The 16,674-nt window shown below is 30.6% G+C and overlaps 1 protein-coding gene across 2 annotated transcripts in view; it reads right to left on the bottom strand.

Moving 5' to 3' along the window:
* The window catches only part of slc29a1b (solute carrier family 29 member 1b), a 42,122-nt gene extending 29,972 nt beyond the window's left edge, over positions 1-12,150 (bottom strand). Inside the window, exon 1 of one of the 2 annotated variants that reach the window (XM_056467870.1) lies at positions 11,797-12,150. The gene's annotated coding sequence lies outside the window, so the exon portion shown is untranslated. Of the gene's footprint in view, positions 1-1,029; positions 1,293-11,796 lie in introns of those variants that run through there. The other variant, XM_056467872.1, reaches the window with a different exon arrangement.
* Between the last annotated feature and the right edge of the window lie 4,524 nt (positions 12,151-16,674).

Raw genomic sequence — 16,674 nt, 5'->3', positions numbered from 1 at the left:
AATTTAATTCAAATAACACTTTTTAACCCATTAGTTGGGTTTGCCCATTTTTACCCATTCATTGTTGGATTAATGTTTTAAATTTTATTTAAATAACACTTTTTAACCTAAAGTATGGGTTTGTCTATTTTTGACCCATGGTTGGGTTACTGTTTTTAATGAAATTTAAATAACACTTTAAGGCCCAATGATTATGTTTGTTAATTTTTGTGCCAATGTTGGGTCATTATTTTCACTTAAATTTAAATTACACTTTTTAACACAATGGTTGGGTTTGTTCATTGTTGACCCAACGTTGGGTTCATGTTTTCAATTAAATTTAAATGACACTTTTTAACACAGCGGTTGGATTTGTCCATATTTGACCCAATATTTGGTTATAATTTGTAATGAATTTTATTTGACACTTTTAAACCCAAGATTAGATTTGTCTGTTTTTCACCCAACTTTAGATTACAGTAACCCAGCATTATTTAAGAGTGTAAGAATATATATCAGAAATACAGAAATCATAGTTACGATTACATATTTTAAAAATACAGTAATATATATTATAAAATACATATTTATACATTTTTAAAGAGTGGAATAAAGATTTAACTTTCAATTTATTTTATTCATTTCAATCAAATTTGAAGTCTTAATTTACTTCATGCTTAAAGTTTTCTTGCTTTTCACTTGTAGAGGAAATATGACAATAGGTTTAACACAGTAAACATGTATAGCTACATTAAATACATAAATACATATTTAATAAATGCATTCTTACATAAGAAAGACAAAGAAAACAATGTTTCCAAGTCATTAAATCAATGTAAATATAAACTGCAGTTGTTTTGATTGTGGGACTAAATCTTAACAGGTAAAGTGCAAGCATCATAATTCAGGTAGCATAAAGAAAAACATATTTATGCAAATACAGAATAAAATACACATTGTACCCTACTTCAACAATACAACAACACTCCAAAACTAACCAGAGTTTCACAATCACACTGAATAATTAAAAAAGTGAAGTGAAATACTTACTGAGGCTCATGGACAGCAGCACGCATGTATTTTCACACTATTTGTGTTTTATACAGCTGCAGGAAACTTACTGGAGTTACTGCATGAGTGACCCCGCCCCAGTATTTTATCTGACTCCGCCCCCTCATGCATATGCATTGGGGGACTGCAGGCTTTTTGAAATGATATGCTGCTTATCTTTTGCACCAGCAACACCCAGAAAAACACAACTGAAACACTGCTGCAAAACAACCACTGAAACCCACTGGGAGAGCTCAATGGAGTAAAATTAAACCAAAATTAATATAGAAGCAATATTAATATATTATAGCAATTATATTAAGAGAACACTTGGATTTACTGTGTTTATTTGGTATAAGTTTGTTTAAAATGTTAATATAAAAAAGAACCTTTCTTGATTTATTTTGCAATATAAAGTTCACAGAATTTGTTTGTCTTTTATAACCTTTTGTTTTGATTTTAAGAAAATGACAATTGCTCAGAATAACAAGTGTTTTTATTAGTTGTGACTGAATATGACACCAAATGTTGATTTCATGGCTCTTACGATTTTCAATCACAATTGAAATTCTGACTAATAGTAATTTAAGAAAACAATATTTTTATTTTACAAAGTTTTATTTGTGTATGTTATGTTATTTATTTTTGTATATTTGTCCAGGAACATTTTTATTATTGTATTAATGTTTACATATTAATAATGTGTTATTAATAAACATTTTTAATAACTAATCAATTTATATATATATATATATATATATATATATATATATATATATATATATATATATATATATATATATTTATTATCAGTTTTGTAAAGTAACAAATTACAAATACTCAAATGACTGTAATTGAGTAGTTTTTTTGCTCAGGAATTGAAATTCACCAAGTAGTTTTATAAATGTGTACTTTTACTTTCCCTTGAGTGCATTTTTAGTGCTGTATCTGTACTTTTACTCCACTGTTTTCCTCCAACCTGCAGTCACTACTTTATTATTTCCTGTCTGTGGAGATTAGAAAGATCTGTCCAATCAAATCACACATAGAAGGTAAATAGCATCATCCAGAACTAAGACATGCAGCAAACTGATTGTAAGCATTAAAAGTGTCCAAGAAGATACTGTACACGCAATGACCCAGAGACTGTTTAAACTGAACACCACTGATGAGAAGATGATGGATGTTTACAGTATGATGATGGAAATAGCCTAAAACAATAACTAAGTGCACTACAGAATGTTACGTTTACACACACACACATGCACAAATGACATGTAAATGCATCAGCCTTTCCCAGCGTAATACTCACTACTCACTACTCTTGAGTACTTTTGAAAGGTCTACTTTTTACTCATACTTTAAGTAATATTTACAACAGATACTTTTACTCGCACATTTTTTGGGCAAGTAAAGGTACTTTTACTTGAGTAAGATTTTTCAGTACTCTTTCCACCACTGATATATATAAATATATAAATAAATGCTGGGTGGTTAACCCAACGTTGCTTTAATTTTCTCAATTAGCAACATAGGCTCATTCTGAAAACCTAGCCCTATATATGTTTCTGGAGAGCGCGAATTATGTAGCCAGAAGTACGTATGGCTGCATTTCGTCTTTAAAATGAATGCTATGGGGTGGTATGACACCGTTCCTTTTCAAGCATACCAGCTGACCGCTTACCTCCGTATGGACAGTTTTCCCACTGTTACCAGTTTGTCCAGTATTTCACCTTGTACGTCGGAGGATTTGAGATGCAGAAATGAATTGACCAGGACGATGAGGTTCGAGTCCGGCGAAGAACGATTCCAGAAAGCAGGTAAGACAAAAACAGAAGGATAAACACGTATAAAACAGGGTGACTGTGGTAAAATCTGAAAACGTGGTTGACAGCTGACTCTAGTGGATTCACGAAAACAGTAATAACTTGTAATAAACTGGCAGTGCATTTTCTGTTATTTTGCAGACTTATTTCTCTAGATATTATTATTTCTTATACATTATATTATCTCAAACTACAAATGAAAGTCAACAAACGTCACTTTGTTAAACTGAAGAGTTGAATTTCCAACATTAAAAGTGGACAGAGCAGAGATCAACATCCCATAATGCAGTTCACAACAGGAAATAATCTGAAAATAAATCTGAAAATAAAGAATCTGTTCATTAACACGCATCTTTTGCAGTGTTTGGACAAAAGGTGAAGGTTATGATGAACTTGGTTATTGTGCAAAGTGAATGTGATGCATTTAGACTAATGTGTAAACAAACTTATAAATATGTAAATAATAAAACAGAAGCATGTTAGCTGCTCACTGCAGGCTGGATGAATGAAACACACACATGAAAATGCTGAAGTGAGGAAAGTCAATCACAAGACCTTTGCAGATATGGGAAGTGTGTGTTTTGTGCACAGGTCATGAGTGTGAGTTTAGCTGAGGCCTGTGTGTGAGTGTGTGAGTGTGTGTGTGTGTGTGTGAGAGAGAGAGAGAGAGAGAGAGAAAGAAAGAGTTTGTGTCTGTGTGTGTTTATATGTGTGTCTTTGTGTGCGTGTTCGCGTGTGTAGGTGTGTGTGTGTGTGTTTGTTTGTGTGTTCATCTGTCTGTGTGTGTTTATATGTGTGTCTTTGTGTGCGTGTTCGCGTGTGTAGGTGTGTGTGCGTATGTGTGTTTGTGTGTGTGTGTTTGTTTGTGTGTGTTTCTGTCTGTGTGTGTGTCTTTATGTGTGTGTGTGTTTATATGTGGTCTTTGTGTGCATGAGTTTGTGTGTGTATGTCTTTTTGTATGTGTCTGTGTGTTTTCGTGTGTGCGTTTGAGTCTGTGTTGTGTGTTTGCGTGTGTATGTCTGTGTTTGTGTGTATGTGTGTGTGTGTGTTTGTGTCTGTGTGTGTTTGTTTCTGTGTGTGTTTGTATGTGTTTCTGTGTGTTTATATGTGTGTCTTTGTGTGCATGTATGATTGTTTGTGTGTGTGTGTTTGTGCGTGTTTGTGTGCGTATGTGTGCGTGCGTGTGTGTGCTTGTGTGTTGTCTGGGTGTGCTTGTGTGTGTGCTCGTGTTTTTGTGTGTTTTGTGCACAGGTCATTAGTGTGAGATTAACTGAGGTCTGTGTGTGTATGTACTGTATGTGTGTGTGTGTGCGTGTGTGTGCGTGCGTGTGTGTCTGTGTGTGGGTTTTCTGCTTCTCCTCACAGACACCTCGGCTCCAGATGAGCTCTGCAGTACCAGCATACTGTAGATACAGCTTTCAGAAACACTGAAACACCGGCCAAATACCTTGGCTGATACTACCTGGAGCTCAGCTGAAAGAGACGCTTATGTTTGGCTTAAAGTTTTGGGAAAGTTATGTGAGATGGAAAGCATCCAATCAAAGAGAGATTTCCCCACTGAAAGTTCTGCAGATAAGAGCTGAAATACAACTTGGCAACATCATCCATGGAAAGAAATACAGTAAATTACTGCAGCACCACACCCTGCTGCAAACCGAGCATGTACAGATTCATGTGATGGTATGAAATATAGAATATAATAAAATAAATGTAGGATATAAATATATAATGATGAATAATATACATTAATTATATAATTAAATAATACAACAAAATATATTTCTAAATGGTACATAATAATAATAAACAATAGGATTGATAATATATTAGTGAAATAAAATAACAAAATAAAATAATTGTATTAATAAAAATATAAACTAATAAAATAGTGTAAAATCTGATTTAATACAATTATTTAATTCAACAAAATATAAAAAATAATGTCATTTACTTTTTATAATATGTATATCTCATATATATCTTTAAATATCTATCTATCTCTCTGTCTGTCTGTCTGTCTGTCTGTCTGTCTGTCTGTCTGTCTATCTATCTAATTTTGTTATTGAACTATTTTTTTTATTAAAAAACATTAATTTAAATCTAAAATTAAATATCAAACAAACTATTTATTAATAATGTATTCATATCTGCTATGGGGATAGTAGTGAGGTGTTTTCTTTTTCATTAATGTGAACAGTCTGTTCATGTATAAAGTGTCATATAAATACAAATAAATAATCAATATTTTAAAAAATCTGATCGATTTGATGCAATGTTGACAGTATTTTAGATGGGAACACCGCAGTGACCTAACCAAACCGCATTCAAGGCAATAACTTTTATCACTTTTATAATATATAAATGAATTAAAATGATTAATATGGTATGAAATATAGAATACAATAAAATAAATGTAGGATATAAATATATAATGACGAATAATATACAAAGAAATTAAATGTTATAACAAAATACTTTTAACATAATATTTTTAATAATAAACAATAAGATTGATGATACATTATTGAAATAAAATAACAAAATAATAGAATAATATTAATAAAATATAAACAATATTAAAATAATGTAAAATCTGATTTAATACAAATATATAATTCAACAAAATATTAATAAAATAATGTAATTTACTTTATATATTATGTATAATATCTGATATATACATTTAAATATCTATCTATCTATCTATCTATCTATCTATCTATCTATCTATCTATCTATCTATCTATCTATCTATCTATCTATCTATCTATCTATCTATCTATCTATATATCTATCTATCTATCTATATAATTTTGTTATTGAACTTTTTTAATTAAAACAAACATGAATTTAAATCTAAACTGATACAAACAAATTTTATAATGTATTCATATCTGCTATGGCGATAGTAGTGAGGTGTTTTCTTTTTCAGTAATGTGAAGAGTCTGTTAATGTATAAAGTGTCATATTAATACAAATAAATAATCAATATTTTAAAAAATCTGATCGATTTGATGCAATGTTGACAGTATTTTAGACGGAAACACCGCAGCGACCTAACATAACCGCATTCAAGGCAATAACGATCACTTTTATAACATATAAATGAATTAAAATGACTAATACGATTCAAACATCATAATATGAAACTACAATACCATAGGCGCTATCGGGTGCGATTAGTAAAAGACTACAAATCCCATGAGTCCATCAGTCATAATGGAATTGGCGCCGTTTTCATTGGAGCAATACAGCTGTTTTTAATCGTTAAAATCAAACCAATTCATCAGCGATTTGAGGAATATGTCGCTTTTTCCTGATTCTTCAACTGAAGTAAGTAATATTTTTAATTATTTCTACAGTTTCTCAGATTTTTAGTAGTTTGTTGTTGTGAAGCTGCTCTGGTAACATTAGTTTGGAACAGTCGAACTTTGATTACGGTTAGTTAATTTCTCTAAAACTCAAAATACAACAGTTAAAGCTGTCAGTGATGTATATAAAACATTTTAGACGGTCATAGTCGATTTACTAACGAGTGTTTGATGGTGAAATTGTGTACGAATTTCCGGAGGGAATTCATATTGTGTTTATGCTGGACTCTATTGGCTGAACAAACTCAATTAACGTTAACGTAACATATAGACATGCATTTACTGTAAACAGCTGTTTGAAAACTTTTAACATTCTTGAAACCATTATAAGGTATATTTAATACCCCCCTTTTTTGTAGATCATAAAATGTGCTGTACATTGTGTCCTTTTTCCCCCATGTGATGTTGTCAGTAGTCCCATGTCAAATGCTTATTGAGGTAAAGTTGGTTTTATATTCGCATATTCAGACTTTCTCCTTAATAATATAATTTCTGTTATCTCTAAAATAAAAAAAAAACACAGCTGTTTGGATACTTAAGCTAGGTCTGTATGAAGGTTTAAAATATGTTGCTACTCATAAACACTTTAACACGACTCTGATTAAGTCATTGAACTGATCTGAATCAACACCAGCCTGCCTTCTGCTTTATTATGGTTAAAACTGTACTTATTGCATAACTGAAGAATGTTCTTGTTCATCACTGTTAAATGCTTTTTATAAAATGACTAATAAGAGTAGGTTTTATTACACACATTTTAATTTATATCTCATAATCTGTAAATGAGCCTGTTTTCAGATTTTTTTTAAGGGTGAAAGGTATAGGGACATTTAGGAATAGTTGTTTTAATTATGCAATTCAATAAAATTATTAATTATTCTGTAACCTTAAGTGCTCAACAGGTTTTTCCTTACCAGCAAGTAGTGCTACTAATAATATAATATAATAATAATAATAATAATAATAATAATATAATAATGTAATAATTTAATCACAAAAAATGAAACTTATGTTTGTAATCTGTTTTCATTTCATATATTTGCATTTTAATATTTTTTATAATAAACATTAAGATATATTTTGTTTACTAAAAGTGAAAATAAATAAATAATTAGAAATGCTTAATCAAAACAACTGGTTGTTTAGTCAGTATTTTCACTAGTATGATAATTACACACATAAAAAATAAATGAATTTTACATTTAGATTGGTCTTTGTTTATAAAAAGAGAATAAACAAACAAATAATATGTACAGCGTTACATTTAGATTCCTTTTAAAAGAAATTAAAAATTAGATAATAAAACAAGTATTATTATGAAAAATAAATGTCTAATTAAATAAACTTAGTTAACTTAATAAACTTAGTTTTCATTTTATATATTTGTTTTATAATAAACATTAAGATTATATAAAATATTATTGTTTTATAATATTATTATTTATTAACCTATTTATTTGAATGTTTTTACTTTTATAATTTTTATTTTATTTAGTGGCCTGATCAAAACACTGACCTTAGGACTGAGTAATAGTAATCTTTGTCCTAGCAAACGCTGCTAATAAACGTTTAAAGCCATGAAGATATGCATGTAAAAGACTGTCCTATGTGAACGTTTACTATTTATAACCTCTGAATACACAATCATTAAAATCTTCCACCCAACAACAGCATTTCATATTCTCGTTTGACTCTTTATATCTGGTCTGAATACTTTTCACTGCAAGATAAGACACGTTTCAGAGCGCAGCTGGTCGTTTCCATCCACCGATTTAAATGCAGATTTTGAAATCTTGCATAAAAAGATGCTTGATGGAAATATCACAGTTGAGAAGAATAATCATTTTGAACGATGAGAAATAATGTGCATAAACTACAATGAAACAAATTCGGTGAATAAATCTGTGCATGCGCTTTAGCAGTCTGCATGATGTGATTAAGTTTTTGACAGGTAGTGATCAGATGTGTGTGATGGGACGCATTAATAGCACCACATGTTTCCAGCATGTTGTAAAAGATCTGAAATGTTGTTTTGCTGATTGTAAAAGTCGTCAGTCCGTCATCACAGTGCTTCAGTATTATTCTTCTTCTCTTATTCCTTCCAGAATTGTTTTAAGCATCTGTCTGCACTCCCAAAGAGCTTCTCACGCCTCCAAAAGCCACCGCATTCACCTCGTTCATTGCTTTTCGTCTTCGTCTTCTGAGGCGCAACTCATTTATTATGGCCCGTTGTGGGCAGTACGGTACGGTACGCTTTTATGGCCGTTTCCACTATCAAAAGGTACCTAAAATTGAACCATATGGTACCACTTTTTGGGTACCCTTTGCAAAGGGTACCCTTTGCAAAGGGTACCCAGCACAACAAAAGGGTACGGAGCAAGACGCACAGCTGAACACTTGGTTTACAGAGATGCGTCACTTGCTCGTGCAACAAGCCAGGAGAATGAAAACAAAAGAGGTGCCATTTTTAAATACACAGCCGAGACAGTACACCATAATAATAAAGACATATAATAACAAGCCATGGTCGACCTGAGCTTAAACAAACCTTGTTGTCATCTTGATGAACAGCCACAAAGCCAAGAAGAAGAGCAGAATCTACCCTGTGTCCCGTAGTTTTTTACAAGGCCGTCTAAAGCGCGAGGGGTTGCGCTTTCTCGCATGAGTTCGCCACACGTCTATATTTGAAATAACGAACTTCTTGAGCTCATGATAATAACGTGTGCGTGATTATTGAAGTGCTTCTGACATCTGATCCTTTCAGAAGTAGACAAATGCGAGACTGACCGCACGAAAAAACAAAGGAGCAAATGATTCTTTCAGCAACCTAAAACCTGAACAAACTGCCATGTTTAACTATTATCATCACCTTTTGGACTATTATGAACCCGGAAATGACTGAATTACTTTCTAACAGAGGCTACATGTGCTGGTGAAGATTAAAGATACAGATGTAAGGTTTGCACTGACTGTGGGCTATATTTAGTGTTGTTTTTGAACCTAAATAAGGACTAAATGTCTGCTATATGTAGTTTTACTGTAGTTGGAAACATATCGGAGACTGTTGAGGGGCTGTATGTGTTCATATATGTTGCATTTATTTATTTATATATTTATTTTATATAATTGCAGACGTTGCAGTAGGCTATTTCACTGATCTGCAGTTATAATCAAAACATGTTCATAGAAAGGTTAGTAATGAACATTTATGCACAAGTATTTATGTATATGAAGCATCTGTTTTGTGAGAAGTGCTTCACAGCTTTACTGTGACATGTCCTCCAATGAGAATGAGGTCGACTGAAACTTTGTCATACACCATGCCCACCAAACGAGTACCATTGGTACCCTTTTAGCAGTGGAAATGCAAGCCTGATAAAGGTGTCCCGAACTGACCCGTACTGTACCATTCAGTGGAAATGAACCATTAGAGAAGAAAAAATACGCAGTGGCAAATCCCAACACACTAAAGTACACTTCTCTGAGCAATATTTGTGCAAGTTTATCAGGAAGTCAGTATTTTATTCTCTTTAGTTTCTCATTGGATGGAAACACTCCTTTACTCACTAATGTTTTATGCAATATTCCAGTTTTGTGCATAAATCTAATTAGCATCTTTGAATGGAAACACAGCTATTGATTCATGGAAAGAGACTGTCTATCAGTAACACAATCTCAATTGTTCCTCCTTAACATCTGAGAAGGAAAACACAGTTGACACACATCATTAGCACTCATTCTGTACAAGACAATGAAGCTGTGAACTAATATAAACAAAGCTGGAGTCTGTTAATGGTGTGTTTGTTGAGCTGAGGAAGCATGTGAGCGTCAGATACACACACACACACTGGTGTGTGTTTGCTGAGTCAGTGATTCCTCCGGCTCTTCTCTGTCAAATCAGAGGAACGGTGTGTAAACAGGACAGAAACGAACACTGAAAACACTCACTGGGAATGGAAATGTAGGAGGAAACAGACACTTGTGTTGAGAGAGAACTGTGGGTTTTAATGTCCTCCTCAATTTTTGACAAATTAGGGTTTCCAAAGTAAAAAACTGCTATTATTCGATTTAGTAGCAATTTTAATTTAATGTGATTTAATTTATGTTTTCTTAAACATGACATTCATGGGTATATTGATGAAATGAAATATGGTTCATTTTGAAATAAAAGGCAAATTTTACAGTGGAATATGCTAATACTGCATGTTTTATTACCACATTTGATAAATTAATTTATTTCTGTTTTGGTTTATTTATCTTTAATATTAAATATAATATATGAATTATTTTTATAAATTTTTTCTAGTGGAAAATATTAATCCTGCTTGATTTAGTACAAAATTTAATAAAGTAATTTAGTTAAGTTTTAGTTCATTTATCTTTAATATTAAATATAATATATGAATTATAATTGTGGAATATGTCAATACTGCTTGATTTAGTACCAAATTTAATTAATAAATTTTATTTAATTTTATTTTTCTTAAATATGAAATACACGAGTAATTTTATGGGTAATTTTGAAATAAGGCAAGTTTTACAGTGGAATATACCAACACTGCTTGATTTAGTACCAAATTTTATAAATTATTTCATTTAATTTTAGGTTATTTATCTTTAAATATAATATACAAATTATTATTATATTAGACAGACTACAATTTTCTAGTGGAATATGTTAATACTGCTTGATTTAGTATCAAATTTCATATATTAATTTAAGTTAATTAGGTTTGTTAATCTGAAATATAAAATAATAAAGGAATTATAATTGTAAATATTTGACAGGTCGTGTCATGATGAAATTGATTTCACAATCAAAAATATCTGGGTTCTATTATTAATTTGTATTATTTTCATGTCACTATATATTGTGGAACAACACTTTATAGACATACACTTATTTATTCAACAACATACTCTGTTGACATTTTAATTTGCACATAATATACATACAGTATTGTGCAAATAGTAATGCGTTTGTCAATTTGTATGTTTTGTGTTCTCTAATTGCTCTTTTTTTTTTTAGAAATTTCTTTATTATCTGTTTTGTCCTGTCACTGTTATACTGTGGATACGTCTGTCACGAAAAAAAAAATATGTGTAAACATACCTGACAATAAACTCTTTCTGATTCTGATATATACAGTACATTAGTGCAATTAATCACATCCAAAATAAGTTCATATTTACAAAATAAATGTGTGTGAACTGTATGTGTGTGTGTATATGTATGTATGTATGTATGTGTGTGTATATATATATATATATATATATATATATATATATATATATATATATATATATATATATATATATATATATATATATATATATATATATATATATATATATATATATATATATATATATATATGATATACACACTAACAGATATAAATTTTGATTCAGACTGTTATTTCATGTCTTTTAACCGACATGTCATGATGCATGTAATGATTTCTGCATATGTTTCTGTTGGCACAACCACGGATTACGGCGTAATTTACAGCATGTGCTTTACCCTTTTTTTACAAATCAAAATGGCTGAGAAATAGATCTGCTCTTACCTTAACTGAACTGTTCTTAACTTGTTTTCCCTGTTTGTTGCTCTTCCAGCTTTTATTAATGGACTTCAGCGTGTCGCTCCTCTAAACAGAATCCTCTCTTTAAAAGTGCAATTCACTATTACGCAATATTTAATGCAGGTACATGCCTGTTTCTGTCACGCTGATGTCAGATTTTTTTTGGCAAACCAAATATTAGCAGTCTGTGTGATAACGAAGCAGTCATGATCTGTGTGGTTTACAGTGAACAGACTGGAGAAACGGTTTTAACTTGCTGAACTGCAGTAAAAACATTATTATTAGCTAAAAACATCAGGTAAGTATCACACAGCAACACACATAATGCATTAAAAAAACACACAGAATGCATTAAAACCTCTACAAAAGCAGCAATTTCACTTAAAAAGCAAAGCTGATAAATCAGACATTCACCGAGTGTTTCTGGTCTGATGCAATGCTGTTTGTCTGATAATTCAGAGAATCATTAACTACCCATAAAGGGTGTGTTTATTGATTAATCATTATAAACTAATTCACTATTAATTGACGTTCACCTTCATTCAGTATTTTTTTTGTTTTGGAATATGATGATTTTTTTTATCCACATTAAAAGCATGCAAAGTCAGAATTAGTTTGATCATTATTTTATTTCTATTAATATTTTTATAATTTTCAGTCATTTTCAGTCTTTATTACTTAATTTTAATATTACAAATGTGCAGAACAGAACTAAATGTGGTAAATCTGATAACAAAGCAATTTAAATAATAATAGTTATTACATAAATTCATATAATATTAATAATAATAAATTTTGTAAGTTTCATAATGCATACTATACATTGCTTTACTAAAAATAGCTAAATGTGGTAATTCAGATAAAGCAATTTACTTTAATAATAACAATTAATATTACATAATTATTGTTATTGATATAATAATAATAATAATAAAAATTATAATTATTATAATAGTAATAATAATAATAATAATAATTAGTTTTGTGAGTTTCATAATATTGCATGTTATACATATTAATGCATATTATATTTGTCTTTTACAACAAAATCACTAAATGTGGTAATTCAGAAAATAAAATAATTCATTTGAATAATAATTGATTTTACATAATATTTAAATTGATATAATAATAATAATAATAATAAGAAGAAGAAATATATAATAAGAAAAATATAATATAATAAAATAATTATAATAGTAGTAATAATAATAATAATTGTTTCATAATATTGCATGTTATACATATTAATGCATATTATACATTCTTTTACAACAAAATCACTAAATGTGGTAATTCAGAAAACAAAGTAATTAATTTGAATAATAATTTATTTTACATAATATTTAAATTGATATAATAATAATTATTATTATTATTGTTTTACTAAACAAATCACTAAATGTGGTAAGTCAGATAGCCAAGCAGTTAATAATAATAATAATAATAATAATAATAATAATAATAATAATAATAATTAATATCACATACTATTTAAATTTATATATGAATAATAATAATAATAATTAATAATTGTTTCATGAGTTTCATAATACAAATTATACATTGTTTTACAAAACAATCTGATCATTTAACCAATTTCATACATTGCCAAACATTTTATCTATTCAATTTGTTAACATTATTAAGTGTTTGTTGACATTATAAGTGTTATAGTTAAACCAAAATCATCAATACTAGTACTGCATTTATTAATCTTAGACAGTTTCATTTGAATATTTATAAAATGTTTTTGGTCAATGCACTTGATCAAAAAATTAACAACTACTGTTTTTACTAACATATATTAAATATGATGATACATTTAGAATATATTATTGTTGTTGTTGTTGTTGTTTTTATTATTATTATTAATAATAATAATAATAATAATAATAATAATAATAATAATATTATTATTAAATACAAATTAAATTGTTCTTTTTAAAATAAAATTAATTGATATATTAATATTTTTCATACTTTGATACCTTGACTTCCACTTTGTAATGAAATAAAATACAGTTTTTATCACAGACACTCAGATATTTCTAAACATTCTGAGTTTGTTTACTGTTGTCCATTTGTCAACACCCTCAAAATGAACTGTTTCAGATGTTATAAATGTGTTTATATATAAATAAAACATATGCGATTAGTCCTACCTGAGGCAGCTGTGAGTGCGTGCGTGTGTGCGTGTGTGTGTGTGTGTGTGTGTGTGTGTGTGTTTGAACTCTGTTCTGTGCAGCAGAAGTTCAAAGAGCATCAGGTCTGTTATCTGCAGGAGTTCTCTCTGTGAATGAGAGTTGACCACAATCAGCAGCGTATATGTTTTGAAGGAGCCTAATCACAGCGGGGTCAAAGGTCAGAGTCAGTGGACACCATTGGTCCTGCTTCTCATACACTCCACTGACCTGCAGCTGCAACAAACCACAGCATCACACTGAAAATAACGCTTTCCTTACTTAGAGTTTTGATCTTATTTCTAATCTGAATATTTATTCATTCTTAAATCAAGGAGCATTTTCTTGACAAGCAAAGATATTGTTTTGTTTTTAGAAATATATCTTCAAAATTAAGTGAGTTTCTTCGTAAAACAAGGGAAATGATCTCCCAATGGGGTAAGTAGAATTAAAAAATGTACAGATTGAAATATAATTATTTTACTAACCACACTGGCAGATTATTTTGCTTGATTTAAGGAGAAACTCACTTAATTTTGATGATATATTTCTGAAAACAAAACCATGCTTTTTGCTTGTCTGATGTGTTGATATTTAGACAAGAAACAAGACAAAAAACAAAGTGCAGATCCTGTTTAAAAGCCTGAAATGCCTTAAAGGTGATTACAGAATTAGGGGTTTAAACACAGTTGTGTGGCGATAGTGTGTGAATATAACCATAATATAATGGGTAAATTTGACAGTGCAATGTTTTTTTTTTTCTCTCTGTGATATGTTGCGTTATAAATGCCATAAGTAGTCATTCATTTATATTGATTTGGGTGATTTTGTAGGGGCGTGAAATATATTTTCATGTCATTTATTATATGCATTTAATAAACAAACTAGTCATGAATAAACAAATATTAAAGTGAAATAAACAGGGCTTCATTGTTTTCTAACAGTATTTGGTTACTAGGAGTGTAACAGATCACGGTTGATCTGTGATTTGTGTGGATCACAACCCACGGTTCGAAACACACGTGACCCGAGAATTAATAGTATTTTTTTACTGGTAGATTAATCCTAAATTTGTAGAGATCACAGAAAGATCACCTCTCACGTCATTCAGGTCACATGTATGAAAACATTTACAAGCAAAGTTACAAACAGTCAAATAACACAGAAGTACTGGGAGAACAGTTTATAGTTCAGATAAAACCACTGATATTTATGGTAAAGATTAAAATCACCGTCATATGCATTTAACTTCACACTTAAAAGTGAAAGTTGTAGGCAGCAGTTACATTATATAACCAATAGGGGGCAACAACCAGTCATCAAAAATATGCCACTGAATAATTCTTCAAAAATGATCATGACAAACTTTATCTGTGAATAACTCAATTATTTATTGAAAATGAGACCGTACTGAATATTTTTCTGCTTATTTTTATTCGGCTGATTATTTCCTCATTTTATTTTTAATAAAATGACAGGTTCTCAGTTCTGTTTGTTAAAACCAAACGTTTCTCAGAGTACTGTTTTTGTAATAAATGGAAAGCTAATAACATTTGTCTCCTCTCCTTTTTGTCTGATTCATAAAATGGTCCGATCCGTGATTTAAAAAAACCCATTGTGTTATCTGAACCGTCAGATTTGTGATCCATTACATCACTATTGATTACAGAAATTGAATAATCAAATGTAAAATAACAATGCATAGACTTAATCATAAATTATTGAATAAAAATAATCTTTATAAACTTATTTATGTGCTATTAAAATGCTTTAAACTCTCTTAAAATGCTCACATAGTGACAGACCTTAAAAATACACACAGATGAGAAACTTTCACTCTATTGTGGTTCAATTCTGCAGTGTTTCCACACATCTCATTGGTTTTGACCATTTCTGGTCAGCTATAATCTCAACTCAACATTGCATATCTTACGATGTGGCTATCGTGGACGCAAACTTTGCAATATCGATATATTGTGCAGCCCTATTTTATAATCACACTTGATAAAAACAGCCTGCAGAAACACTTTGATTGACATTCTCCCTCTGTACGTGTCATCAGAGGGGGAAAGCCCCGCCCACTACTGAGCGTCCCTCCCTCATTAGCATAAACAGCAGCCCAGAGTTAGCAGCCGTCTGTCCATTAGCCATTAGAGTGTTTGAGCTGCTGAAGAGGATGTCAGCATAAACTAAGAGGATTATAGATGTGGAGTTTTAGATGAAGCATAAATAAACAGCGACGGGAGTCTTTATAGACTGACAGAAGCATGAAGCACACACTAACACTGAAGCACACCTGATGCACACTGATAACACTAGTACCGTTTTACTTCTGCCACTGTGCTGACATAAGCATTTGTAGCTCCGCCCTGTTTTAAAAAGAGCATAATCTCATTTGAATTTAAAGCGACAGCACAATTAGGATCAAAGCCTAAAAGGGGCAGTTTCAACAAGTTCTAGAAAATATTTGAGTGATATTTTGAGCTGAAACTTCACACACACTAGGGACATCAAAGACTATTTTTACGTCTTGTTAAAAGCGGCATAATGCGTCCTCTTTCAAGGTGTTTGGCCTAATAGTTGCGTGTGTGTTATGAGCAGTCAGGCGCTGATTTCTGATTACTCCGCAGACATGCCATCTAACAAGAAACTTGGCATTTTGCACCGCTCATCCTTTCCT

The sequence above is a fragment of the Danio aesculapii genome, chromosome 11, assembly GCF_903798145.1.
Source record: "Danio aesculapii chromosome 11, fDanAes4.1, whole genome shotgun sequence".
Classification (NCBI taxonomy): Eukaryota; Metazoa; Chordata; class Actinopteri; order Cypriniformes; family Danionidae; genus Danio; species Danio aesculapii.
The sequence above is the reverse complement of the archived record's forward strand: the minus strand, read 5'-3'. Positions and strand labels throughout refer to the sequence as shown.